The sequence below is a fragment of the Phacochoerus africanus genome, chromosome 6, assembly GCF_016906955.1.
Source record: "Phacochoerus africanus isolate WHEZ1 chromosome 6, ROS_Pafr_v1, whole genome shotgun sequence".
Lineage (NCBI taxonomy): Eukaryota > Metazoa > Chordata > Mammalia > Artiodactyla > Suidae > Phacochoerus > Phacochoerus africanus.
The window spans coordinates 22,179,303-22,206,540 of NC_062549.1; the positions used below are offsets into that span (position 1 = coordinate 22,179,303).

At 40.2% G+C, this 27,238-nt stretch overlaps 1 long non-coding RNA gene across 5 annotated transcripts; it reads left to right on the forward strand.

The window, feature by feature from the left end:
- On the forward strand, positions 1-23,258 carry LOC125129088 (uncharacterized). Of its 5 annotated transcripts, XR_007135411.1 has the most exons (10): positions 2-686; positions 888-1,064; positions 1,355-1,509; positions 3,643-3,925; positions 4,065-4,189; positions 4,356-4,433; positions 5,043-5,109; positions 6,880-7,080; positions 8,207-8,308; positions 22,677-23,258. It is a non-coding gene; the product is annotated as an uncharacterized LOC125129088 (long non-coding RNA). The 5 variants fall into 5 exon arrangements; XR_007135410.1 differs by having other exon boundaries at positions 1-686; positions 6,880-8,308; positions 21,410-23,258; XR_007135409.1 differs by having other exon boundaries at positions 1-686; positions 6,880-8,308.
- Positions 23,259-27,238: the final 3,980 nt, after the last annotated feature.

Sequence of the window (27,238 nt, forward strand, 5' to 3'; positions counted from 1 at the left end):
CTATTTTTGTTTTTAATGAAGGCTCAGTGTTTGTTAAGTGTGAAAAGTGCTTAACAAACTACCTGAACATAGGAAATGTCAATGAACTGTAGCTCTGCCAGTTGAGATAATGACTTTTGTCTTTGTAGTTTTCTTTCATTTTTCTTTGTGTGTACTTGTGCTTCCCATCACACTTTCTTCCCAGCTCTGTACTCCAAGACCATCCCTTTGGCTGATTATGAGATGGGCATGGCTTTGGACAAACAAGATCAACTGTGTTTCAGGGAATAGTCACTAAATCATCAGCAAGGAACAACACAGTTCTAGAAAGTTCTCTGATAAGCTTATCAAATCTCTTTTACCAATTGGTCCATTCTGCAGTCTGTCATGTCTGCTTCCAAAATGAAAACCACCACAAAAATGACCAAGATTAGTCCCTATGAAACATCAAATCTCATCTCGCCATGGCTTGCTCATCATTCTTCCTTTGCATGTTATGACATGCTGAGGAGGGTGGTATCTGAGAAAGACCTTGAAGAATGCATGGAACGTTCTTATGGCAGAGAACAGGTAGGTATTCCAGGTGGTGAGACTAATATAAGCAATGGTATAGAAATATATGTAAGAACAAAAAAGTAGTAAAATCGTTATTTTGTTGGAACACAGGTTGCCATGTCCAGGAAAAGCAGAGGAATACACCTCAATATGTAAGTCTATAAGAATCCTCCTTAAAGTTTCTGCCTTGAGGGGGAAAATTCGGAAAATTTATGTACCTGCTATCAAATAGCTAACATTTCTTAAAGAACTTGGCTCCAAATTTCTTTTAAAATAATTTACCTCACCTTGTATTCTGTTTTTTTCCTCTCCCTTTTTTTGGTGTTTATTTCTTCCCCTGTGTCTCATTGCAGGGCATTTCTGGTGAAGTCCGAGTACTGCTTGCTGAGGGTTCATCTGCTTCCAATGCCCCTTCTGCCCCCCCACACCCCCTGCCGCCGTAAAATCACAATCTGTTCCTGGGAGAACATATTCATTTGCACAATAACCAATTGTAATGGGAAAAAGGAGGGATTCTAACATCAGTTGGGGTATGTATGGCTGGCATGGAAGAAGTCCAACAAGGCGCAGATTCTGCTTTTGTGCATATGTCCTTAATAATAATGGACGGGTAGGGGGTAAGTTATGCTAGAAGGGAGCAAAGCCGTTTCTGAATAGCTGGTTTTCCGAGGGAGTACATATGATGTCAGCAATTAATTAAGGCCCTAAATTCTGTTTTCCTATAAAAATCCTATTTTAGTTGTGGTATCTTTGACGCATATGCTGGCATAAGCAGGATACAGGCCATAAATAAAAATTCAAAAATATCTCTTTCTTGTAGAACTTGGAAACAGAAATTCTGAAATTGAAGGAAACCTACATGGTATCTGGAAGGATCCCCAGATCCTTTCTAAGATGAAGGGCAGTGAAGTCCATGCTCATTCCAGACCCTGAGGGGTTTGATATGGGAGGAAAGGCAACTCTGACTGGAATCAGGTACAGGATTTGTAACTGGACAATTTCGAATCCATGTTGGATGATCCTTCAGTGTCAAGAGCATTTCTGGAAGAAATGTTAAGCAATGCCCATGGCAGAGAATTTACCCAGTAATGGCCTAAAAATTGGAAATTTCAGGATATTGGTAACAGAGGGTTGGAAGGTCGATAGGACCAGGCATCACAAAGTCCTTTTTGGGCAGCTTTACCTAAAATGAGGAATCATGGATTGTAATTAGAACCCAGGTGGCCTCTTTAAAAAACAATTGAAGGTACATCCAGAGTGATATTTGAGCTGAGAGCAACTTGATGGCACATAGAGGCCAACCTCCTATTTTAGGAGGAAATTGCTATCTCATGATCACTCAACTAATTGCTATCACAGCCAAGCACAGAATTATAGTCTTGTAAGAACTTTGTCCATGTTATTTTAATGCCCAACACTCTTTGTACATGATCCCAAGGGCATCCTGAAATTTGCTGGGTGAGTCCCAAGGTGGGAGTAAGGAGGAATGGGTATGTTGCATGACCACTGTGGAAAATCTGACATGTCGTCTAAACTACCGGGAGGAGCAAGTAGCCAAAAATCACAACGAAAGTCCAAAGAGCTCTGTGGCCAATTCAGTCCAGTTTTCCTGGTTGGCTTCATGATTTGGGGGAAACAAAATAGGGATTTTTTTGTTTGTTTGTTTAGAAATGTAGAATGGAGTTGCGAATTTCCTCAAAAGCACAGGAGGCAGATCCTTTTAAGTCAAGGCAGTAGGAATGAAGGCAGAAGGGCCCCAGATACCCAGGAAGTGAGCCTGGGATAAGAGATGGGAAACAGGTCCCAAGCCAGCTGCTATGGAAGGCAGGTGGCAGTTGCAGTGATGATGGTGAAACAGCATTTGAGAAACTCTGGAGGCTTAAGAGTCTCAAGATGGAGGAGGACAGGCAAGGCCATCTGAGGTTGGGGTGCGGTGTGAAGTCGGGTGGCTTCCTCTGATGGTACTGATAAAGATCCCAACTCCAGCCCTCAGTCCTGCTGCTGATGGGATATGAACTGGAACATGAACTTGCTTATGGCATATGAACCCAATGATTTCTTACTGATTTCAAGGAGGGGAAAAAAAAATCAAATTGTTAACAGCTCAAAAATTTTTTTTTTATGGAGTTCCCGTCATGGCGCAGTGGTTAACGAATCCGACTAGGAACCATGAGGTTGCAGGTTCGGTCCCTGCCCTTGCTCAGTGGGTTAACGATCCAGCGTTGCCGTGAGCTGTGGTGTAGGTTGCAGACGCGGCTCGGATCCCGCGTTGCTGTGGCTCTGGCGTAGGCCGGTGGCTATGGCTCCGATTCAACCCCTAGCCTGGGAACCTCCATATGCCGCGGGAGCGGCCCAAGAAATAGCAACAACAACAACAACAATAACAACAACAAAAAGACAAAAAACAAAAAAAAAAACAAAAAAATTTTTTTTTATAATGTAGCTTCCTAAATGTCCATAAATGAATTCTATTTGGTGAGTGAAGTTTATCAGGGAAGTATAGAGCTGGAAGACTTTCTTTGTCCTCACTCACTGCATGGTCTTCAAAACTGCATCTTCTGATATCCTTACCTCACCATAATAACAAATAATCTTAATACTGATAACAATACATCATTCTCCAGGCATTGATGTATCCAAAATTTTATCGGTGAATATGCTGGTGGAGAGGCTCTCCACTGAAAGTTAAACATGAAGAGCCTGAGTTCTAGAGTGGTGGTTTTTAATGAAGGCTCTGTTTAAGTCCTAACCTCTGCACAGCTGCAGAAGGAGACTGAGGATTTTCAACAGTTAGTGTTATTGGCAAAAAGCTGAGGCAGTAGCAAATGCAGTGTGGGGCAGTGTGGAGGGTAGAGAAGTATGAAGCATAGAAGGTGATCAGTAGACAGTAGCTTAATGAAGAACATAAAGAGAAATTCTGCCTGAATTCAAAGAGTTGCCTCTACCCTATGTGAAGGTTCATTCTATGCTTCAGTGAAGGCTAATCTCAAGATAAAAACATACCTATACAATATTGTTTCTCTATATTTGTTAGTATCATTAAACATCAGTTAATTGATTAAAAAACAATAGTTTATTTCTTAAATATATTCTTTTTAATCCCCTCAGTGAACACTTCTGGTTGTCTACATAAAACTCTGAGTCAAAAGAACCCCCATCAAACTTGCTTGAAGTGAGGTGGACTGGACTGGTCTTTTAGTGCAGTTCCAGATGCCGGCTGTGGGCAAACTGATGAAACTGCCCCCTTACCAAGGATGTGATTGAACAAGACCTGGGACCTGAAAAAAAATCTTGCAATTACACTTTTCTACCACTAGATGATATGCACGTATAAGCAAGATGAAAACCCTCCTGTGTTTTCTTGCTGCATCAGTGGCCGCAGTGATGATAGGTAAGTTAAGGTACCCAGAATTCAATTCTGGATGTTACCCGAAAAGAGAAATAAAATGTGCACATGAAGAACTGCCAGTATTGATTAGGTAATTAATGGAATCATACTAAATGTATTGAACTTTTATCCTTTAATCTAGGGGCCATTGAACTACTACTGCCTATGGGCCAAATCTGGTTTTCTGCCTCTCTGTATAAATAAAGTTTTATTGGAACACAGCCATGCTCATTTGTCTAAGACTGATTTTGCTCTACAATGACAGTGGTGAGTATTGACTCATAGGCTGCATGACCTGTGAAACTTCAGTTTCTATCTGGTCCTTTGCAGAACATTTTTCTAACACCTGGTCTCAACAGTAAGATCACACCAACTCATTTCATCTTTATCACTCTATGGTTGTGAGTATGTGTTATTATTATTTGTTTTACAGATAAAGAAAGTGACTAAAGATACATTGACTCCTGGCACACACATGAAATGACTGTAGCAGGCCTACACGATGGAGAACGTAAGTATTGGCATACCCCATGCTTGATACTGTTGTGTAACCAAGAGGCATGACAGTTGGCTTCAAAGCTGTGGGCACCTAGAAAGAAAAAATTATTGCTAGACTGGGCCAGCCTTCTGTGTGGTCCCCGGGTAGAAGTATATCTGGGATGGAATAGCTGCCCGGGAGCCCTTTGGGCAGCTAAAAAAGTGATGCTCATTCAGCACATATTTTAAGAAACTATTTTGACACAATAGTTCATAAGGCTGAAGATGATTCGTCAGATGGAACAGTGTTTACATTGGGACTGAAACATCAGTGGGCAAGTGGGGAGACACAGAGAGAAGGTAGTCAAAGGAAGCCTTCTTTTTAATGTCCTCATTTTCCCCAAAGTGGGGGTGTCTTTGCTCCTCTAGTGCTGGGTGTGACTGGGCCTTCAGCATATCTGCTGGGGGTGTTGGAAACTGGCAGTGGAGCTGGGGAGCAGGGTGGTACTCAGCTTTATCGTTTCCTAGATCCCTAGTCGTTGTCAGGGATGTCCTTCAGACTAGTTTACGATGTGCAGTGATGTACTGGGTGGTTCATTCCACATTGGTGATTACTGTTCTTTTTTCCTTTTTCCTTCTGAAGAATTTGGGTAATTAATTGCCTCAGAGTCATACATCACATGGAGAAGATGGGGATAATGAGGAACTGGGTGAGCCAACTTAATCCTTTGTCCCACATGAAGAGATGGGGCCAGGTGGCCTAGGTGTTCCAGGTGTTTTCCACATTTCCACACAGTCATGCCCCAAGCTCCTCTTCTCTCCTTCTCTTGCTCCAGGAAAACCTCTCCTGTTTTCTTCCACATTTTGATGTCTTCTTTCCTTAGGGTACCTCCATTATCCCTACAGAAAAGGAAGCCCTGGTAGACTCCTCCACTCTTCCTTTCTTTGACCCTAAATGGCCAGGTGCTAATGTTTGGAGTCTCCTTGGGGCCAGGTGGGGGTGTGAGTGGTGGAGGATCAGGGAAGGGGAAGCAGAAAGGAGAAACTCTGGGGCTTTGCAGATGGATTTGGGAAAGACTAAGGGCTTCTGTTTCTGGGAGCTACTGGTTTCTCCTGAAATAAATTTAACTTCCTATATTAATAATGAACTTTCTTTAAAGATCATCCTATCTGGGTTACATGAGAAGTTTGTATCCCGTCTAAAAACATGGCTTGGACAGCCTCTCCCTTTTTGTGAAATAATAATCCCAGCCTCTTTACACCAATGGAGCATTTGCCCCAGGTTTCATTATAGAATGAATTTCCCAAGTCCTTTAATTCCTTAATATACAGATATGTATATAGGTATACTCTTATGTATGTATGTATGTATTTAGGGTTAAATTATGGTTGGAATAGTGTATGTGGGATAGTGTCAAACTGAAAATTGATAATCTGGGCTTTTGGAATTTAGGAAAAGGGAAAGGCTGGGTGATTTGACATGGTCTTGTGAAAGGTGAGTTACAGGTTCTGAGGAAATTTGGACATGCAAAGGAAGGGTCATTTTAGACAATGAGATGGAGAGGCAGACGTTTGGGCTTGACCGTGGGCACTTGGGGAGAAGATAATTTTGGTAAGGGCTGAATGTGGGAATTCGGGTCTGTCAGGTTGAAGTTTGAACTGGATCTCATAGTCCTGGGAAAATTCAGAAGACTTTTGACTAGAGAAGTATCACTGGTTCTAAATTTTCCAAGGGTGAAACCATCATGTTTACCTTTTCTTGTCTGTGTTTAGCTAAGTGACCACTGACATGTGGTCAGGTTTCAACCAGCTTCGAGTGAATAAATGCACAGCAGTAATATTTTAGGAAAAGTAATCTGGGGACTAGGAATGGGATGGCTTGGAGAGGGAAGACAGAAAATAGAGAAAAACAGGGGTAAGTGCAAAGACATAGACCTATTCCTTTCCTTCACCAAACAGTCCATGTAAAATGATCAAATTTTAAATCTCATTGCCAGTACCACAACTGTAGCTGGAAATAGCTGGACATGAATCAATCATCTCAACAGTAATTGTAATCAGAAATGGGAAATGTTTCATAAAAATCTATTTGTTTCACGTTTGACTACGTGGCCATGTCTTACTCTGCCCAGTTTAGGATATTTCACAAATGCATCATGATGAAAAAAAAATTCATCAGGAAAGTTGATGTTATGTCTGCCTCAGTGACAATCCTTTTCTAATTAGTATGAGAAGTAGCTTAATTAATAAATATGATTTCTTTATTCTTATCATTTTCAGATCTATACCCGAGATTTAACTTTTTTTTTAATTTACTTTTTTATTAAATGAAACCCAGCAAAGAAAAAAGGGTTAAGTTTGAGTTGTTGAAATAGGTTTTCTTCAATGCTTAATTCCTTATTCTACCCCCAGTATTAGGTTTATGTGTTTAACTAGAGGGACTCACTTTGAAAATCTCTGTGTTATTGGGTGGAGAAAAGAGGGCTGAAGTCCATTGCTGGTTACGTCAAGTGGTGTCAGATTTGGCTTGCTCTTCTCACTTCCTGTTGACTCCAAGAAAAAAGGCTGCAGTTGGCGCCTGACAGTGAAAAACATGAAGCTCTGAGACCTGTCTGAATTACTAATCACTACATGTCCTGTTCAGTCTGACCACTTTCCAAGCAATGAAGCGAACTGGCCAGGTCAGTGACTCAGCTTCCGAAGGGGGAGCCAGCAGTCCGAGCTGATCTGTATGGCCCTGGTTTCACTTCCCAAGGTTTGATCGGGGAGCAGCTTCGGAAGGGTGATTTCGCCCTGGAGCTTGTCTCTCCGGGGACAGAACGATGAACACAGATGATGCAGTGTATAGTCTACTGGAGAAGTCTCACTATAAGTCTTTGGAGGGAAAGAGTTGCAAGAATGTCATCTTTCACCAGCTGGTGTCACTCTTTGGAACCAGTCACAAGTAGCTGGGTGTGGTAGGGTGAGGTTGTCTGAAGTTTGAATGAAGAAAATATATTGAGTAGGAAACATTAACTTCTTTTCTTTTTTTGGCTTAACTGCTAGTAGATACAGTATTCCCTTGTTTGTGTCAGTAACTACCGAAGGCTCTTGAAGATGTCACCATTTTACCATGGTGTATTCATATGCCTGGTTTTCTAAGCGATTTAGCGGAACTTTGCTGCTTTTATTAAGCTTAATGTCCAGTTACCAAAAAAAGCACCACATAGTCCGTGGTGGAAACAGGGGTGGGCGTATAGGGGCCACATGGGAATGTAATTCCAGGAACTCCTGGGTCTCATATGCAAATTAGATTAAAAGGCTCTGTGGCCAGGGCTCCCAGAGCAAATCATTCCCATTCCCACCTCTTTTCATAGCATTGTCTCCTGTGGGAATACAGAAATCACTTTCAATTGATTTCAGCTACTGCCTTGTTTTAACAAAGGGGGCCACATGCCTTAGTTTGTCTGCCTGGCCTAAGAAAACTCCTTACCAGGTAATCTCTTAAATACTTAAAAAAAAAAAAAAAAAAGACTTTGAGATCCTTAGGAGAAAATACTGTAAGTAAATCAAAGTCCTATTTTCTCAGAAAGAAAGTTGAGTCTTTGATTGGCTGGTGCCACCACCTCCTTCAGGCGATTTTCATACTTGGCATAGAGCTTGTAGTCATTTCTCATATTCCCGTTGTTTTGATTAGTCAACACATGATAACTTGACAACACTCAAATGTGAGAGGTTGAGGAAGGGAGGGTGGCAGGGAGGGAAGAAGCCCTTCAGCAAGCAACGCTTTCTTGAAAACGTCTTAAAAAATATATATTTCAAACACAGGGACTGAAGGTGAACTGGAAGAATATATCCAAGACCACAAGCCCAGTTCTCTGAAGGATGGCTCTCTGGAAAGAACGTGTGAGCCTGTGCACACGTGGGCAAGTATGCAAAGCAGTTCTTTCCCAGGACACCCCAGTGCTGCTGCTTATCTGCGCAGATGTGCTGTGGGCCTTGCAGATTGCATCTGTTTGTTCTATTTATGGGGGGAAAAAAGCATGCATTTGTGAGCTTAGCGGGAGCACAACTTCCTGTTTGGATCTTTTATTTTATTAGCGTTTTTAAATTTTTGCCTTTTGGGACAAAAGGATTTGAGTCCTTGGCGATGCTAGATGCCATGTGATTCCCTCTCCTGTTCATTTCTTATCTGCTTCCTCTGCCTCCAAATTTCACAGAGTTAAAATCAGGGCAGGAGAGATCAAGAGACTTGCACAAGCACACACAACATTTATTCCTGGTTTCATTCATCGTTATTGGTTTGTAAATTATTAGCCAGATATTTACTGAGCACCTATAATGTTGCAGGCACTGTGCAACATTCTAGGACCTAGTGGAAAGCAAAAATGCCACTGTTTTTGCGCATGTGTATTTTGTAGCTTGCTGGGAGAAATACACAGCCATAAGAATAATCACACACAAATATACATCTTTGTCTGTGACAAGGGTAAATTGTTGCCTTAAGCACCTAAAACAGGCACATTGGAGCTGGCCTGAGAGGTAACAAGGTTTCCGGGAAGAAATGGTGATGCTTCTCAGGTGATCCCCACGAAGTATGAGTAGGACCTAAGGAGGCCTATAAAAGAGGGAAGAGTCTTCCTGGCAGAGGGAAGGTCTGAGAAAAGACCCTATGATGGATGGAAGTGTGAGAGGACAAGAAACAAAAAGAGGGTCAACATGACCGAGGTGAAGAGAAAGGAGATGAGCTGAGCTCTTCGTCAGAGCCAGACAGCACAGCACCTTGTAGCTCATTTTGAGCTTCGTTTTAGGAGTATTGGAAAGCTCATAGAGTGAGCAATGGGAGGAGGGCAGGACTGGATGAGGAAGAGCACTGGGGACCACTGCAGTGGTCCAGGCAACAGGTAATGGAAGCTTGGCCCAAGGTAGTGAGTGGTGGAAGAGAGGGAAAAGAGTAGATACATTCAAGAGGTGTTTAGAATGTCAAATTAACAGGGCATGAGGAGGGAGGGAGTAAGTGGGGGCACAGATGACCCCAGCGTTCTGAGTTGGGCAAATGGATGGATGCTGGTGTCATTCATCAAGATGAGGAACGCTAGAAGTTGTGGGGGAAGGAAACATGACAGGTTTGTTTTAGGAAGCGTGGAAGTTAGATGGTAAGTTGTAAGTTGACTGTATGCATCTGGCCCTCAAAGGCAAGGTCTGGGTCTGGGCTGGAGATAAAATATTTGTGAATGACTTGTTTATAGTTTTGACACCAATATGATTTATTCCCCTTCAGCATCTTTCCAGAACAGCATCTCTGTAAGTAGGGAATAAATCATATGATCTTGGACACCAGGCTAAGTGAATTGTCGAGCAACTTATTTTACATGGTGGGGACCTGAGGGACTTTTGGGAGGCAGGTCTCATGTGGATGAATTAGGAGCTGTATGAATTAGATGTCTATCAAAATCTACCTCTGTCCCCAATATCCATCATTTCCCCCTTGACCTGCAAGGGGGGCTGAAAATTGTTAGCAATCATATTACTCCTTAAATAGTTCTCATTTTATTTGGCTTAGAATGATGAAACTTTAGTAAAACTTGTCCGCACCAAACTTCTCACTCAAAATGAGTCTGCTTTACAAAATCTCTAGATATGTAGCCTCAGCTTGAACATGTCTATGATGGGGAATCTGATATTTGCCAAGGCAGTGTGGATTTTTAGTTCTGCTCCAAAAAAATCTTCTTTGCATTGATTTTCCCATCCCGGATGACAAGAACAGTTCTCCTCCGTCTTCCACATGGCAGACAATCAACTAGTGTTCACCCGTCAGTCATCGTTCTGCTTGGCTCGGCTGCCATGAGACGAATGATTTAGATTCAACTGTCATCAAAGTCCTTGGACATACATCATCCCACTTAGAGGTCACAACAACCCTTTGAGGTATTATTATTATTCTAGAAAGAGATGAGGAAACTGATTCTCAGAGTTAAATGACTTGCCCAATGATATGTCACATCAGTAAATAGCAGAGCTAGGATTTAAATCCAAGCATTCTGACTCCCAGTCCAGAGCCCTGCCCAAGCTTCCTTGATAAATTGGGTTACGGCTCTGTGCTGACTTCTACAGGTAGCACATTAGAGGGACCAGTGAATGGTCAACTGATAGCACCGAGGTTGAGCTCACCCACCTCATGCTTGTGGTCTGAATGATTTCTGCCACCTTGACGTGCTCAGTAAATGTTATAAAACAGATGATTACGGATGTTCAAACTATTTTGGATTTCGAACACCTGGAGATAGGACATGAACTCCCCAGTTCTCTACTCTCTCCACTGTTCCCTTGATCCCTGTTTACTTACCACCTCAGCCCCAGAAGGGACTTGACCTTATAACCTTGTATCTATTTAAGAATTTGATAGAGGAGTCCCTTGGTGGTACAGTGGATTAAGGATCAGGTGTTGTCAATGCTGTGGCTCTGGTTGCTGCTGCGGAGTGGGTTCAGTCCCTGGAACATCCACATGCCACAGGTTCAGCCAAAAAAAAAAAAAAAAAGAGGAAGGAAGAAAAAAAGAAAAAAAATGGAGAGAATACTCATCTTCACATTTTTGCCAGGTTTCACTCCCTATTAGTAAACAAAGGAGCATATATCCCAAGTATATTTATATGTGTATCTTTAGATTCAGTATGAATATTAATATAATTATCTTTATTTCTAAGTATATCAAATATAAGTTTAAAAACCATAACAATATAGATGGAAGTCCTAATATTGTCTTTTCTCACCCCAGTGGATCATCTGTGTATGCTCCCACTGGAGGGACCAGGATAGGTGAGGAGCCCAGGGTGGCAGGCCATGGCTAGTTGGAGTACAACATCTGGGGAAATGTCTGGAAACATTTCAGATGTGCTGCTGATGAGCTTTCCTCCCTGAGCTACCCAGCTTCAGCTTGGTTTCTGCTAAGATCTCTCTGGAGGTTCACAGTGAATGAAGGACTCATTGCTCTGGCCTGTGTTGTTTGTCCTTGGTTTTAATTGCCACTTGTGTCCTGAGCTATGTGGTAATAGCACTAATAGCTAACATTTGTTGACTGCTTACTGTGTGCCACTGTACTAAGAGATTTACGCACATTACCTCATTGTCCTTGTCATAACCCTGTGACGTCTTGCTATCCTCATTTTACAAGGGGGGAAAACCGAGGTGAGGAAAGCTGTGATTTACCCATGGGATGTATGTCGAGTTAGTGGCACAGCTGGGATTTGAACCCAAGTCTGTTTTCCCCCTAATCACCCATTCTCACCTGCAGTCCTATACTGCCAGTAGGATTAGCGCTTAGATTCCTGATAGCCATCTGGGTGGATTTCCATCACTAGCTGTGAGTCATTGGGAAGAAGCCCCAGTTGCACAGACCAAAAGGCTGGGCTCACATTAGGTGTGGATGAATGAGAGGAAACGGGTTCACAGAAGTGCAAATGTGCCAGTGCAGTTAAAAACGAATTCCAACCAAATCAGAGTTCTTCTTTATTTGTGGATAGTTTGGCTCTTGGTGCAACCCCTGGCTCCGGGTAGCAGATATACACTGGATTCTTTTCTGGATGAGACCATTGGAGGCGCTAGTTGTTGCTGAGTTCCATCATGGGCTGTGCGTGGTTCAGCCTTCCATTGGAGCATTTGAATATGTGTGAGAGAGATGCCAAGGAACCCAGGAGTTTTCTTCATTATATGTCAGAAGGCTTAAGCCTAGTTGAGTCAGGTAGACATGGGTTCGAAACCTGACTGCCGTAGATTAGCTGTGAGAACTGTGGCAAATTATCTTTCTTCATTTTGCTTTCTTTATCTTTAAAGATGAGATAATTATACTTGCCTGTACACAGTCAGGCGCAATAGTAATGCATAGCAAGTGGTCAAAAATTGGTAGCGGGTCTCTGTCTCTGTGACCCTGCTTTCTCTGAGGAGAGGCACTGACGAGTTGTTTGTGGCATAGGTCTATGTCCTCTGCTCTGTGGGCTATGCCCTCATGTCTTTCTTGAAGATGAGGAGGAATTTTTTTTCCCTTTGACTCTCCTCAGTATCTTGCTTTGACAGAAAAAGAAATCTGTTTCCATAAAAGGGAACTGGAGACATTGGGAGTTTATGGGCTGGAGAAGGCAGCTCTGAAAAGAAGAAAAGCTTTCTGGCGATAGCAACACTCTCCTGAGGGGGCCAGATGTCGGCCAGATGCTGCAAATCTGTAGAGACATGTTAGGCTCAGTGACTGTTATGCCATGACTTTCATCCATGTGGGCATGAAGGGTATTGACTGATCTCACTCAGATTATTAAGAGTGACTTCAGGGCTCTGGAAATAGGGCTATAGAAGGCTAGGACTCAAGGGGTGGTCTTGATAATCCTCCCATTCGAGCAACGGAGTTTCTGAAGCTGACAGCCCCGCTCTGGTGATGGATGCTTACTTCACACGCCTGGCCCCACGCCACCACCAGAAGAGGGGTCGGCAAAAGACACGGAAGGTACCTCCATGGAAAGTGATTTGTGATTTCTGCCTTTGCAGAAATCATCTTTAGTGACTTTTATTTAATATTACTGAAGTTGATTTTTATGGGATACTAACTAAAGTGCTTCTTCCTCTAATCACTTTCTCTTAAATCAGCCTGTAAGTCTTTTCTAGCTGGAATTTAACCACACTGCTCAGTCTTCCAGTCCATGGTTTATAAAAATATGAATTCTTTCTTTCTTTTTGACATATAGTTGATTTACAATATTATGTTAGTTGCAGGTGTACAGGATAGTGATTCAGTATTTTTGGCAGATTATATCCCATTATAGTTATTAAAAAATAATGGGTATAAGTCCCTATTATATACAATATACATTTGTTTATTTTATGCATAGTGGTTTGTATCTGTCACTCCCATACTCCTATCTTGCCCCTTCTCCCTTCCCTCTCCCCTTTGGTAACCACAAGTTTGTTTTCTGTATCTGTGAGTCTGCTTCTGTTTCACATATACATTCATTTGTATTAATCTTTAGATTCCCCATAGAAGTGACATCATACAGTAACTGTCTTTCTGTCTGACTTATTTCACTAAGTATAATATTCTCCAAGTCCAGCCACATTACTGCAAATGGCAGTATTTTATTCTTTCTTATAGCTGAGTAATGTTCCATTGTGTGTATATGTGTGGGGTGTGTGTGTGTGTGTGTGTGTGTGTGGTGTGCATATAACATCTTTGTTTTGAGAGGCATGTTTTGTTTTTCTAAATGGAAAAGAATGCTAAAAATTTCTCTGTTTATGATTGGCATTGGTAGAGGATCATTAACATACCCCTGTTTAAATAAGGGCTAAATGCAAGAACTGAAACCTGGACTCAGAAAAAGCAAAGCTGATTGTTGCTGCTTCCCTGCCTTTAGTTTTGACCTCTCTGTTTCCCAGTTAGTTCCCTCTCCTGCAGCCAGAGGGACATTTCTACCTTCATCCCTACTGTGTTCATTTTCTACTACTGCTATAACAAATACCACAGATCTAGTAGCTTAAGGGAACACACATTTATTTTCTCACAGTTTTGTAGGTCAGAAATCTGGCAGGAGTCTCAATGAGTGTTGAGACTCAAGGTATTGGCAGGACTGTGTTCCTTTCTGGAAGCTCCAGGGGAGAATCCTTTTCCTTGCCCTTTCCAGCTCCTAGTGCATATTCTTTGGCTCATAGTCCCTTCTTGCATCTTCAAAGCCAGCAGTGTTGCTTCTCTCTGGCTCTGCTTCCATGGTCCAATCTCCCTCTGTTCAGAGCTGGGAAAAGACCTACGGGATTGAATTGGGCCCAGCCAGTTAATCCAGGATGGTCTTCCACCTCAGTGTCTCTAACTTAATCTCATCTGCAAAGTTACCTTTGTCATGTAAGGTGATATATTCACAGGTTCCTGGGATTAGGATATGATACCTTTGGGGAGCTCTTATGCTACCTACCACATCCACCAATCTGCCCCAAGCCCATCCTCTCTCTCCTGAACAACAGCAACTCTTTCCTGAATGGTAGGTCTTTGTACACACCTTCTCCTTTTGTTATTTCTCTTCCCACTCACTCTGATATAAAACCATACTGGCCTCCTTGTTCCCTGAACACACCAAGCACAATTCTGTCCCAGGTCCTTTGCACTTGCTTTTATCTCTTTCACACAAAGATATATTCGTGACTGCCTCCCTCAGGGCTCTGTTTAAATGTCACTTCTTCAGAAGGGGTCTTTTCCTGAACAACTTACAAAAGTGAGCATCCTTTCCCCCCACTTTCATGAGTCTGTTCCTTTGTCTCATGTCCTATCTTATAGACTCATGATAGAAGATATAGTTATTTGTTTTTCTTTCTTTCCCTCCAGTCTTTATTTCATTATTTTATTTTATTTTTTGGCCACAAAATATGGAAGTTTCTGGCCAGGAATTAAATCTGGGCCACAGCAACACCCTGAGCCACTGCAGTGACAATGCTGGATATTTAACCTGCTGAGCCACATGGGAACTCTTCACTTTCATTTTGAAAGATAGTTACAGTGATTACAGAATTCTAGGTTGACAGTTTTTTTTTTAATATATATTTTAAAGTTATAACTGTACTGTCTTCTGGATTGCATTCTTTTTTTTACATTTAAAAAATTAAAGTGTAGTTGATTTACAGTGTTGTGCCAATTTCTGCTGTACAGCAAAGTGACCCAAATATATATATATATATTCCTTTTCATGGTCTATCCCAAGAGATTGGATATAGTTCCCTGTGCTATATAGTATACTATAGGACCTTATTGCTTATCCATTTTTTATTTTTTTAAAGTTTTATTGAAGTATAGTTGATTTACAAGTTTGTGATAATTTCTGCTGTACAATAAAGCAATTCAGTTATACATATACACACTTCAATTCTCTTTCAGATTCTTTTCCCACATGAGTTATAATGGAATATTGCGTAGAGTTCTCTGTGCTATATAGCAGGTTCCGATTGGCCAATCATTTCATATAGTTCAGTGTGCTTACGTCAATCCCAATCCCCCAGTCCCTCCCTCCCCTACCAACCTGTCCCCTTTAGTAACCATAAATGTATTTTATAAGTCTGTGAGTCTTTGATAAGCTCATTTGTATCCCTCCCTCCTTTTTTTTATTTTTAGGGCTGCACCTACAGCATATGGAAGTTGCTAGGCTAGGGGGTGATTTGGAGCTGCAGCTGCTGGCCTACACCACAGCAAGGGCAACACCACTGCTTGTGGCAATAGTGGATAATCTACGCACTAAGTGAGGCCAGGGATTGAACACAATCCTCACAGACACAATGTCAGTTTCTTAACCTGCTGAGCCACAATGTGAATTCCTGTATCCTTTTTTTATATTCCACATATAAGTCATATCATATAATGTTTGTCTTTAACTATGTAATTTCACTTAGTATAATTTATAGGTCTATCTGTGTTGCTTAAAATGGCATTATTTCATTCCTTTTTTATGGCTGAGTTATATTCCATTGTATATATGTACCACATCTTCTTTATCCATTCCTCTATTGATGGACATTTAGGTTGCTTTAATGTCTTAGCTATTGTAAATGGTTCTGCAATGAACATTGGGTCTGCATGTGTATTTTCAAATTGTGGTTTTCTCCAGATACATGCCCAGTAGTAGGATTGCTAGATCATATGGTAGTTCTATTTTTAATTTTTTAAGGAACTTCCATACTGTTTTCCATAGTGGTTGCATCAATTTACATTCCCACCAACAGCGTAAGAGGGTTCCCTTTTCTCCACACCCTCTCCAGCATTTCTAGTTTGTAGGCTTTTTGATGATGGCCCTTCTGGCTGATGTAAGGCAGAATCTCATAGTAGTTTTGATTTACATTTCTCTAATAATTAAGGATGTTGAGCATCTTTTCATGTGTTTTCTGGCCATCTCTATGCCTTCTTTGGAGAAATATCTATTTAGATCTTCTGCCCATTTTAAAATTTTTTTTAAATTTTTTTATTTTTTTTGGTCTTTTTAGGGCCATACCCACAGCATATGGAGGTTCCCAGGATAGAGGTTGAATCAAGCTGTAGCCACTGGCCTATGCCAGAGCAACAGCAATGCTGGATCTGAGTCACATCTGTGACCTACACCACAGCTCATGGCAACAGCAGATCCTTAATCCACTGAGGGAGGCCAGGGATTGAACCTGCGTCCTCATGGATGCTAGTCAGATTCATTTCCACGGAGCCATGATGGGAACTCTCTTTGTTTTTTGATGTTGAGCTCCAGGAGGTGTTTGTATATTTTGGAGATTAATCCCTTATCTGTTGCTTCTTTGCAAAAATTTTCTCCCATTCTATGGGTTGTCTTTTCGTTTTATGTTTTCCTTTGCTCTGCAAAAGCTTTTACACTTAATTAGGTCTCCTTTTTTTTTGTTTTTATTTTCATTACTCTGGGAACTGAATCTGAGAAGATACTGCTGCAGTTTATGTCAGAGTATTCAGCCTATGTTTTCCTCTAAGAGCTTTATATTATCTGGTCTTAAATTTAGATCTTTAATCCATTTTGAGACTGTGTATGGTGTTGGAGAATGTTCTAATTTCATTCTTTTACATGTAGCTGTCCAGTTTTCCCAGCACCACTTATTGAAGAGATTGTCTTTTCCCCATTGTATATTCTTGCCTCCTTTATCATAGATTAGTTCACCATAGGTGCTTGGGTTTATTTCTGGGCTGTCTATCCTGTTCCATTGATCTATATTTCTGGGGTTTTTTTTGTTTTTTGTTTTTTTTGTCTTTTTTGTTGTTGTTGTTATTGTTGTTGTTGTGTTGTTGCTATTTCTTGGGCCGCTCCCGTGGCATATGGAGGTTCCCAGGCTAGGGGTTGAATCGGAGCTGTAGCCACCGGCCTACGCCAGAGCCACAGCAACTCGGTATCCGAGCCACGTCTGCAACCTACACCACAGCTCACGGCAACGCCTGATCGTTAACCCACTGAGCAAGGGCAGGGACCGAACCCGCAACCTCATGGTTCCTAGTCGGATTCGTTAACCACTGTGCCACGACGGGAACTCCAATGGTAATTCTGTTTTTAGTTTTCTGAGGAATCTCCATACTGTTTTCCACAGAGGTTGCACCAATTTACATTCCCACCAACAGTGTAATAGGGTTCCTTTTTCCCCCACACCCTCACCAGCACTTAATTGTTTGTAAACTTTTTTGTTGTTGTTGTCTCTTTTTTTTGCCATTTCTTGGGCTGCTCCTGCAGCATATGGAGGTTCCCAGGCTAGGGGTCCAATCGGAGCTGTAGCTGCCGGCCTGTGCCAGAGCCACAGCAACGCGGGATCCGAGCTGGATCCGAGTCGCGTCTGCAACCTACACCACAGCTCACCGCAACACCGGATCCTTAACCCACTGAGCAAGGGCAGGGACTGAACCTGCAACCTCATGGTTCCTAGTCGGATTCGTTAACCACTGAGTCATGACGGGAACTCCTATATTTCTGTTTTTGTGCCAGTACTGTACCGTTTCGATGACAGAAGCTTCATTCTAAATGTGATAGTTTGCATTGACTAACCCCCAAATCCCATGGATTGCATTGTTTCTGATGAGAAGTCTGTTATTCTTAGTTTTCTTCCTTTTTTTTGGAGGGCTGCATCCATAGCATATGGAAGTTCTGGCCAGGGATCAAATCTGAGCCATAGTTGTGACTTACACTACAGCTGCAGCAATGTTGAATCCTTAACCCACTGCACCAGTCTGGGGATTGAACCTGCACCTTAGCAGTGACCTGAGCCTCTATAGTGGATCCTTAACCCACTGCATTACAGAAGGAACTCTTACTTTTCTTCCTCTATATGTAATTCTGTGTTTCCATGATTTTTCTCTTTGGAACTGGTTTTCAGGGATTTAATTATCACTTGCCTTGTTGTGGCTTTCTTTACGTTTCTTTTGCTTGAGGTCACTCAGTTTCTTGGATCTGTGGGTTTGTAGTTTCATCAACTTCGGCCCTTATTTCTTCTAATACTTTTGCTGCCTCTCCTTCTTCTGAAACCCCAATTATACATATGTTAGTTTGCTTGATACTGCCCCCTGCTCCAGCTCACTGGTTCTCTTTTTATTCCTTCTCCCTATGGTATCTTATCCCCTACATTTCATGTTGTATAGTTTTATTGATCTATCTTATATCCCTTGCTGTTGCCATCTCTAATCTACTGTTAATCCTGCCCAGGGCTATTTTTCATCTCAGAATTTGTTGTTTTTCATTTCTATAAATTTGATTTATATGTTTTCATACTTTCCACATCATCCTGATAACACTTAAACTTTACTTCTATAGAAAAATCCTTGATTTTTACTAATGTTTGTGTTATTTCTGGGTCTGTTTCTATTGATTGATATTTCTTCACAATATGAGTCATATTCTTCTGTTTCTTTGCATACCTAGTAATTTTTGGTTTGATGTAGATTTTGTTAATTTTGTATTGTTAGTTGCTGGATTTTTTAATTCCTTTAAATAATTTGTGGCTTTTTTCTAAGACGCAGCTATTTGTTGACAGGTTAGTTAAGGGAAACCTAGAGCAGCCTTTAGTCTAGAGTTAATTTGGGCCTACTCCTGAGGCCATATTCCCTGAAGACTCTATTTAATGCTCTCTGTGTTAAGAGTTCTTTCTATTCCAGCTAGGGAAAATAGCAACTCTTCCTCACCTGTATTTTCTCCAAAGATTGTTTCACTTGCTTCTTTTCTGTCTTTCGCCTTTATCATTTTCCCACATGTTTGTGCTGGTCAGTAGTTAGCCAGAGTCTCCAGGGTCCCTCTGTGCTGATGTCCAGAGCTTTATCAGTGAAGCTCCCCTCCCTCCAGTACTCTGTCTCCAGAATATTATCCACCTTGAGCTCTCTGAATCCCAAAATCTAACTCCTCAACTCAGGGAGATTGCTGTGCTCTATTTGGGTCCCTGATCCCTGTACTGTGGTCAGTAAGTGCTCCCCAGATATTAAGCTGGGTCACTTTTAGAGTTTATCTTGTTTGTTGCCCTTCTCTCAGACCTTACTATTTTATAATACCAATTGTCTTGTTTCTAAAAACTATTGATTCTCATATTTTATCTGATTTTTCATTGTTAAGCTATTTAATTTTTAATCAGCAAGCCCTAGATCCTTTGCTATGAGCAGAATTTGACCAATTATCCATTAAAAAAATCTGAAAATGAAATTTTTGATTTTTATTTCTTTGATTATGAGGCTGAATTTTCCCCAAACATGTATTGTTTACATTTTTTTCCCCTGAGTAGACAGTATCCATTTTCAATTTTCTATTGCTTTTCCTCTGTGCCAGAGGCTCCACATTGAAAAGTTTAGTTCCTACTGTAGTTTGGATAGATTATGTGACAATTGGTCATGCCCAAATCCCATGTGCTCCCCCCCTCTCTTTCTCCCTCTCTCTCTAGCAAATGGGGATCTCCTTTCAGAGGAAGGACTTTTATGACTTGAAGTCTTCTTAGAGAGGTTTTTGTTTTAGCTGAAATACTTAATGCTAGAATAAAAATATACCAGCTATTGATTTTTCTTCCCATCATTTTATCTCTTAAGACCAAATGCCCAAGAACAATGTGTAATCACTAAATCTGATTTCTTTTGATTAATTTTAGTTCTGAAAGTATATTGGCAACTAAGGCTAAAGGAAAGGGAGATGAAATATATCATTTAAGGCATCCAACATATTAAAGAGTGATTAATGAATGCTCTTCTATTGAAGTCTTTTGGGAGGAACTGATGGATGAACTGAAGACAACCTGGGACTTTACGAACTGTAGTTTCATGATTCCAACACTGGCCCAAATCTTATCTGAGGGATATTAGTAGATTTATTGATGTAGAACAAGTTATGGGATTACTATCATTCAAAACTTCCCTTCATTATGCTATTTATGAACATTATCATCATTATAATGACTTTTTAATTTACTATCACACCAGAATCAGTCACTAACAGTTTTTGTTACACAATAGTTTGATCACCTAATAGATTTTGATCATATCTATAACAGACAATTTAACTATCTCTTCCATAAGTCCAGAAATTATATTTCCCCTTTTTAATGCCTCTACAAAATGAACTTGTCTTCTAAGATAACAGCTTGGATAATGCAATCTTCCTAGCTTCTATGTTGGCTTTATATTAATGTCAAGATTGTGCAACTTGCATTTTCTTCATGTACATCCTAGAGTATGGTTCCCTGGTGATGCTTTATTTCCATTGACACTTTACTTTTTTTTTTTTTTTTTTGGAAGGGGAGAGCAAGGTGTCAGGGCATAAACACTTTTCTTAGCCATTCAGTTAAGAGAGTTAGATCCGGTAGCAAGGTAGATAGAGATCAACGGATTGTGTCAGCTCCTTTTACTGATAAAGTTAGTTGCAGCATGTAACCTCTGTGCCCTTAATCCTGAATAGACACTTTCTATCCACTTTCCCTTCAGTCTCTGACACAGCAGGAAAAATTCATATCCTTCCCAGATGGCAGCCTCTTGTATTTGACAGGAAGATAATTAGAAAGAGAGGAGACAGGAAAAGACTGAGAGAAGCATGCTAGTTCTCATGCTAGTTCTCACCCCAGAGCTACTAATTACCATCGGTTACTTAACCTCCATAGCCTGTGAAACAGGGTAATACTGCCTGTTCATCTTACCTGATCAATACGACAATTCAGTAAGATGACACATATGAATATATTTTATAAAAAAGTAAGTTATTCCTAAATGTTGTTGCTCAATGGCCAAAAAAAACCCAAAAAACAAAAAAACACCAATTGGCTTGGAAAATAGAATAGCAATGTAAATATCAGAAACCTCTTATATGCCTTTTCACCTCAAGTTATTGTGCTGGGGGCTTGACACGCATTCTCTCCACATTCTCATAGCCCATATTCTTTTTAAATGCTTTTTCTGTTTTCTATAACAGTGCACCATAAAAACTATAACGGCAAGTCATTCGTATCCTCAGTTTACAACTTAAGAGAACTGCTTCTTTTATTCTCAAATAACTGTTAGGTTTTCATTTTAACTCCTTGCAGAACTTTGTAAGCATTTGTTGCTTTTGCATCTTGGAAAGGAAATCTTAACAACCCCAGACCTTCTCCACAAGAGAAAAGAGGGGAAGAATCCTGCTTTACATCTTCTCATCACTAAGGCTTCCACCGAAGACAAAAGTGCTTGTAAGGGGTATAAAAAGTGTGCTCCGGAAGTGAGGTGACTTCTTAGTTGTGTCCTGTATGTCAACAGATGCTCAGTGAAAACAAAGAAATATCCTCCTTCCCATCTAGCTCATTTGGGGTTTCTTTTGCCCTCTCTGCCTGTCCTCCACCTGGTTCGCATGGACTCTGGTCCTGGCTCTAGCCCACTGAAGGCAGAAAGAGGCACAGAGCCTTGGCCATACCCAGCCTCTGTCTGTTCTCATTGCGCATCTTCTCTGCTCCCCCTTCCAGCCTCTCTCCCTGCTCTCTCCCCAGACTTGGACCCCAGTTACACTGCCCAGAAGGGCAGTATGACCTCTTACTTCTTCTCTGTTGTGCTTGGGGGAATTAAATACAGTAGATGCACTTGGTTCTGGCTTTGCCTCATTAAGAGGTCTCTATGGATTAATTCCTGAGAGATCGAATCTCGTTACTTTACTGTGGCAAAGTGAAATTAGTGCAAAGTAACAAGGAGCCAGATTAATGTGACCCCAGGAAATAATCCATAAAAAACTTATGAGGCCTTTAGCAGGCTGTAAATTGGATTTCAGACAGGGTTGGGGAGGAGGAAGAATCATGTTAAAAACAATCAGTTTGTAATGAATAGAGCTAATATTTTAGCTCTTCCAAATAGAAGAAAACACCAGAGTAAATAACTCTGAGAACCCAATGGCAATATTTTCTAAGATGTGTAAATAATTGAAATTGTGATTATAATCCTAACTGAATTTTTCTTGCTTTATGGCTGCTGGGAAGTGTATTGTTCATTACACATCACAGAACTCTAAATCAAAAGCACAAAGGAGAGGGGAAGGCAAAATAAAGAAATGAAAAAGAAAAATATCTTGTCTGGGTGATCAGTTGTTTGACTTAGTCTATAGGCAGGAGAATATGTAGTCTTCAGCCTTTTGCAATAAAGCAGTCAGGCCGTTGTAAAGATCTATCCCTTCACAGGTTTGAACAGTTACAGCAGAGCCTGAAAAGCAAATAAACAACTCATTAGGTCCATATAGTGTTTTTCTGGGATAAAGAAACTGACTTTGAAAGAAGAGGAATGGTTTGGAGACTGATAGTGTACAAATTTCTTTTATTTTCTTCTCTTTTTTAGCAGTAATAGGAATGGAGAAGTGACAGGCACTCAGTCATCATCTCCAGAAATCCTGTGTCCTGAAGTTGTTAAGAAAGGATGCTGTGGATATTTTACAGAATGAGTTAAAATAATCCTAAAATTCACCTGTAACTATGAAAGACCCCAAACTGCCAGAGTAATTTTTAGGAAGAAGAACAAAGCTGGAGACACCACACTTCCTGACTTCAAGCTATATTACAAAACTATAGTAATCAAAGTAGTATGGTACTACAATAAAAATGGACACACAGACCAGTGGAACAGAATAGAGAGTCCAGAAATAAAACTATGCATATACTGTCAACTAATCTTCAACAAAGCTATACAAGAATACACAATGAGAAAAGAACAGTATCTTTAATAAATGATGTTGAAAAAACTGGATATCCCTAATGCAACAGAATGAAATTGGATACTTAAACCATGGACAAAAATCAACTCAAAGTGGATTAGAGACTTGAACTTAAGACATGAAACTGTAAAACTTTTGGAAAAAGTTGCTTGACATTGGCCCTGGTAGTATTTTTTTTCAGATATGACACCAAAAGCACAGTCATCAAAAGCAAAAATAATCAAATAGGATTACATTAAACTAAAATGTATTTTCCTTTGTTTATCCAACAAAGGAAACAATAAAATGAAAAGGCAACCTATGGAATGGAAAAAATGTTTATAAACCATACAAGGGGTTAATGTCTAAAATATATAAGACATACAACTGAATAGCAAAACCCAATAAACCTGATTAAAATGCAAGTGAAAGACCTGAATAAACATTTCTCCAAAGAGGTCATACAAATGTATGAAAAGGTGCTCAACAATACTAATAATCAGGAAAATTAAAATCAAGACCACAATGAGCTATCACCACATACCTGTTAGGATGGCTGTTGTTTAAAAAAAATGATAACAAGCATTGACAAGGGTATGGAGGAGAGGGAACATTTGTGCACTACTGGTGGGAATGTAGCTTGGTATAGCTGTTATGGGAAGTGGTATGGAGGATCTTCAAAAATTAAAAAATGACGTATCACATGATCCAGTAATCCTACTTCTGAACATGTATCCAAAGGAATTGAAATCAGTATCTCAAAGAGATAACTACACCCCTGTGTTCATTGCAGCGTTATTCACAATAGCCAAGATATGGAAACAACCTAAATGTCCAATGCCAGATGAACAGATAAAAAAAATGTGGTATATACTTGCAATGCAATATTGTCCAGCTTTTGAAGAAAGGAAATCTTGCCATTTGTGATAATAAATTTGTGGACCTGAGTAGCATTGCTATGTGAAGTAAACCAGAGACAGAAAAACATACTGTAGGATCTCACTTATTTGCAGAGTCTAAAACAGTAAAACTCATAAAAATGGTTGCCAGGGTCTAGAGGGAGGGGGGAAAGGGAAGTGGTGGTTAAAGGATATAGTTTCGGTTCTGTAAGAGGAATAAGTTCTGAAACTTCTAATATATAGCATGAGCCTATAGTAAACAATACTATATTGTATACTTAAAATTTGCTAAGAGAGAAGGCCTTATGCTGTGTTCTTACCACAGAGAGGAGGAGGTGGCAGGAAGGAGCTTTGGGAGGTGAGGCATGTGTTTATAACCTTGTTGATGGTGATGGTTTCATGGGTATACACTGATCCCCAAACTCATCGAGTTGTATACATTAAATTCATACAGCTTTTTATATGTCAATCATAACTAAATAGTTTATGCCATGTAAACCTTGTTATGTCATGTGTCCTGAGATTTCTGAGTCTATATAAATTATTATAGTCTGTATTTCCTCGAGTAGAGCCTGTTCTTATGGCTTCCTGCCTTTGGAAACAGCCCACACAATGAACTGGCTCAGGGTCAGATCATCTCAAGCATCCTTGTGGAGATGAAAAAAATGTGGCACGAAGAAAGCTGGGTGGTTAGTTTGGCTACTAGGAAACCAGGCCCATTTCAGAGAAGATAGAGATGACTTTGGATCAGGGAAGAACTGTAAAAAGTTTGAACTTTACAGGGCACCTGGGCACAAAGGTCAAAGATTAAGGGTTTTCTTTGTAGGCCCCCTCGGTCCTGTGTGAATGCCAGATAGGAGGCACCTGTTAATCCAGTAAGAGTCTAGGCATGGGATGAGAGGTAGATTTCTAGTGTCTAAAGGGAATGAAATGTTCAAGCCCATCTGCTCAGACTTACCTGCCGGTGCAGTCTTTTCAGGTTAAATAAATTTATACCTTCCCTAGACTATTAGTTTAATGCAATTTTAAAATAATCCTGATTTTTGATGGAATTAAAAAAATGTCTCAGAAAGTATCTGGAACAATAAACAGGTAAGAATACTAAGGCAATTTTGAAAAATGAGAGTAATGATTAGTAGTTATTTTGAAAATTAACAAAACATGTTATAAAACTATAATAAGTAAAGCAATATGGTAATTGGACAGGTAGACAGAAAAAAGATAAGGGAATGTTCAAACTCAAATTATAGAATAATTGAAAACTTAATATTTGGTAAAACAGATAACCCTAATTATAGGAAAGGGAATTCTTTAATTAACATAACATTGGAGGGGAATTGCTTAGTCATGTAGAAAAAAAAGTTGATTGAGATTCTCAGCCCTAATATGCAGCAAAGTTCCCTGAAAGAATATGAGTCTGTGTATAGATATATGTTATGGATTGACTTGTGTCCTCCCCAGACATAGCTTTGTTTTAGCCGATTAGGAAACTAACACTATATATTTAAATATATGTATGTATATAATTACAATATTTTTAATGGTTGACTTGCACATTGAAGTGCTAAAATTGGTAGTATAATTTGATGAAGAAACTTGAGTGGTATCTTGCCTTAACAGGTTTTAAAACAATTTCTAAGGCAGTAATGATGAAAGCAAAAAGAGTAATAGATCATTAGAATAGAATGGGAATTCAATGTATAAAAAACATGAGAAGAGAGTAAGGATGCGAGCAAGCAATTTGGTTCTTTCCATGTGAACCTGTTCAGGTTTCTTCTATTGTTATCTGGGGGCAAAATTCTGGACATTGGCAACAATTTTTTTTTTTTATCTTTTGTCTTTTTCAGGGCCAAACCCATGGCATATGGAGGTTCCCAGGCTAGGGGGTCTAATCAGAGCTGTTGCTGCCAGCCTACACCAGAGCCACGGCAATGCCAGATCCATGCTGCATCTGTGACCAACACCACAGCTCACACCAATGCCGGATCCTTAACCCACTGGGCAAGGCCAGGGATCGAACCTGCAACTTCATGGTTCCTGGTTGGATTCATTTCCACTGCACCATGAAGGGAACTCCTGGTGACAATTTTATTTTGTGAGGTATTGTGGGGAAAAAAAATTGAACTTGATTACTATCAAGGTCAAAGTGGTTGTAGAATTAGACCCAAACATAACATCCTAAAAACTCAAATGTAAGACACACAAAAATACTGGGTTTTTGATAGTTTCAGATACAACTATCAAATGTGAAAAATTGTTGAAGGAAATGTGAGCATGGACACAGCCACATATATAACTTAGATCTTTCTAGGTGTGGAAAGGCTACAAGAATCTTAATCTCTCTCCACATTGTTTCGGAGGTTCAAGGCAAGCTCTACCTCACAAAATGTAATTCATGGCCATGTTGAATCTGTAAACTAGAAATACAGCATTTACAGTTCTATGACTTTAGCTTTGAGAAATTCTTTTTGTTCATTGCCCTGGGACTTCCTCTTCCTCCCTCCAACTCCGGTTCCTACATCCTGCCACCTATAACGTCTCTGGGGCACTCAGATAATGTAGACAAATAAAAGATAAGTTTGTCTTACAGAATCTGAAGAAGCCCTGACTTCAAAACTCAAACTTGTATCATGAGATTCAGCTAGATCACTTAGCATCTCAAGGTAAGTTCAAAGAAGCAAACTTTGAGAAAAGTTATGTAAAGTAAGAAATTTCATTTCTCCTACATCACCATAGCAACCATATCCTATAACAAGTAGCTGCTGCTAGCACAAATAAACTTGCAAACTTACCTTTACTTAAAAAATGTGGTTTCGATGACCTTACATAAGTGATTTCATGGCTCACGATACTCATGGGTTAATTAACACTTGATAACAGTTATTTGGATGAAGGTCAGCAAGGTTTTATACCAGAGATATTGCTCAATCCTTTCCATGCCTTAATATGAATAAATAAAGTCCACTCAGCCAATGTGGAGATGGCATAGAATTTCAGTTCTATTTCTCTTACGCCCTAATTTAAAAAAAAATGAAAATGGAGGTACTACAGCATCTGAGATGATGGAAGAACCACTAACTGAAGGGGAGAAGTGTGTCTGGCTGGTGGATGCTAGCATGGTCTTGGGACTCAGCGTGGTCTCAGGGCAGTGCCTGCACATGCAGATGATCAACAACTATTTGTTGAATAAGGAAGGAAGGAATTGGGAGTATTTTAAATAATGAACTAGAAACAATTGTGAGGAATAATAGATGTCTTAGCATTGAGATGTCACTATATTAATCATTAAGGTATTCATTATTACTGCATTC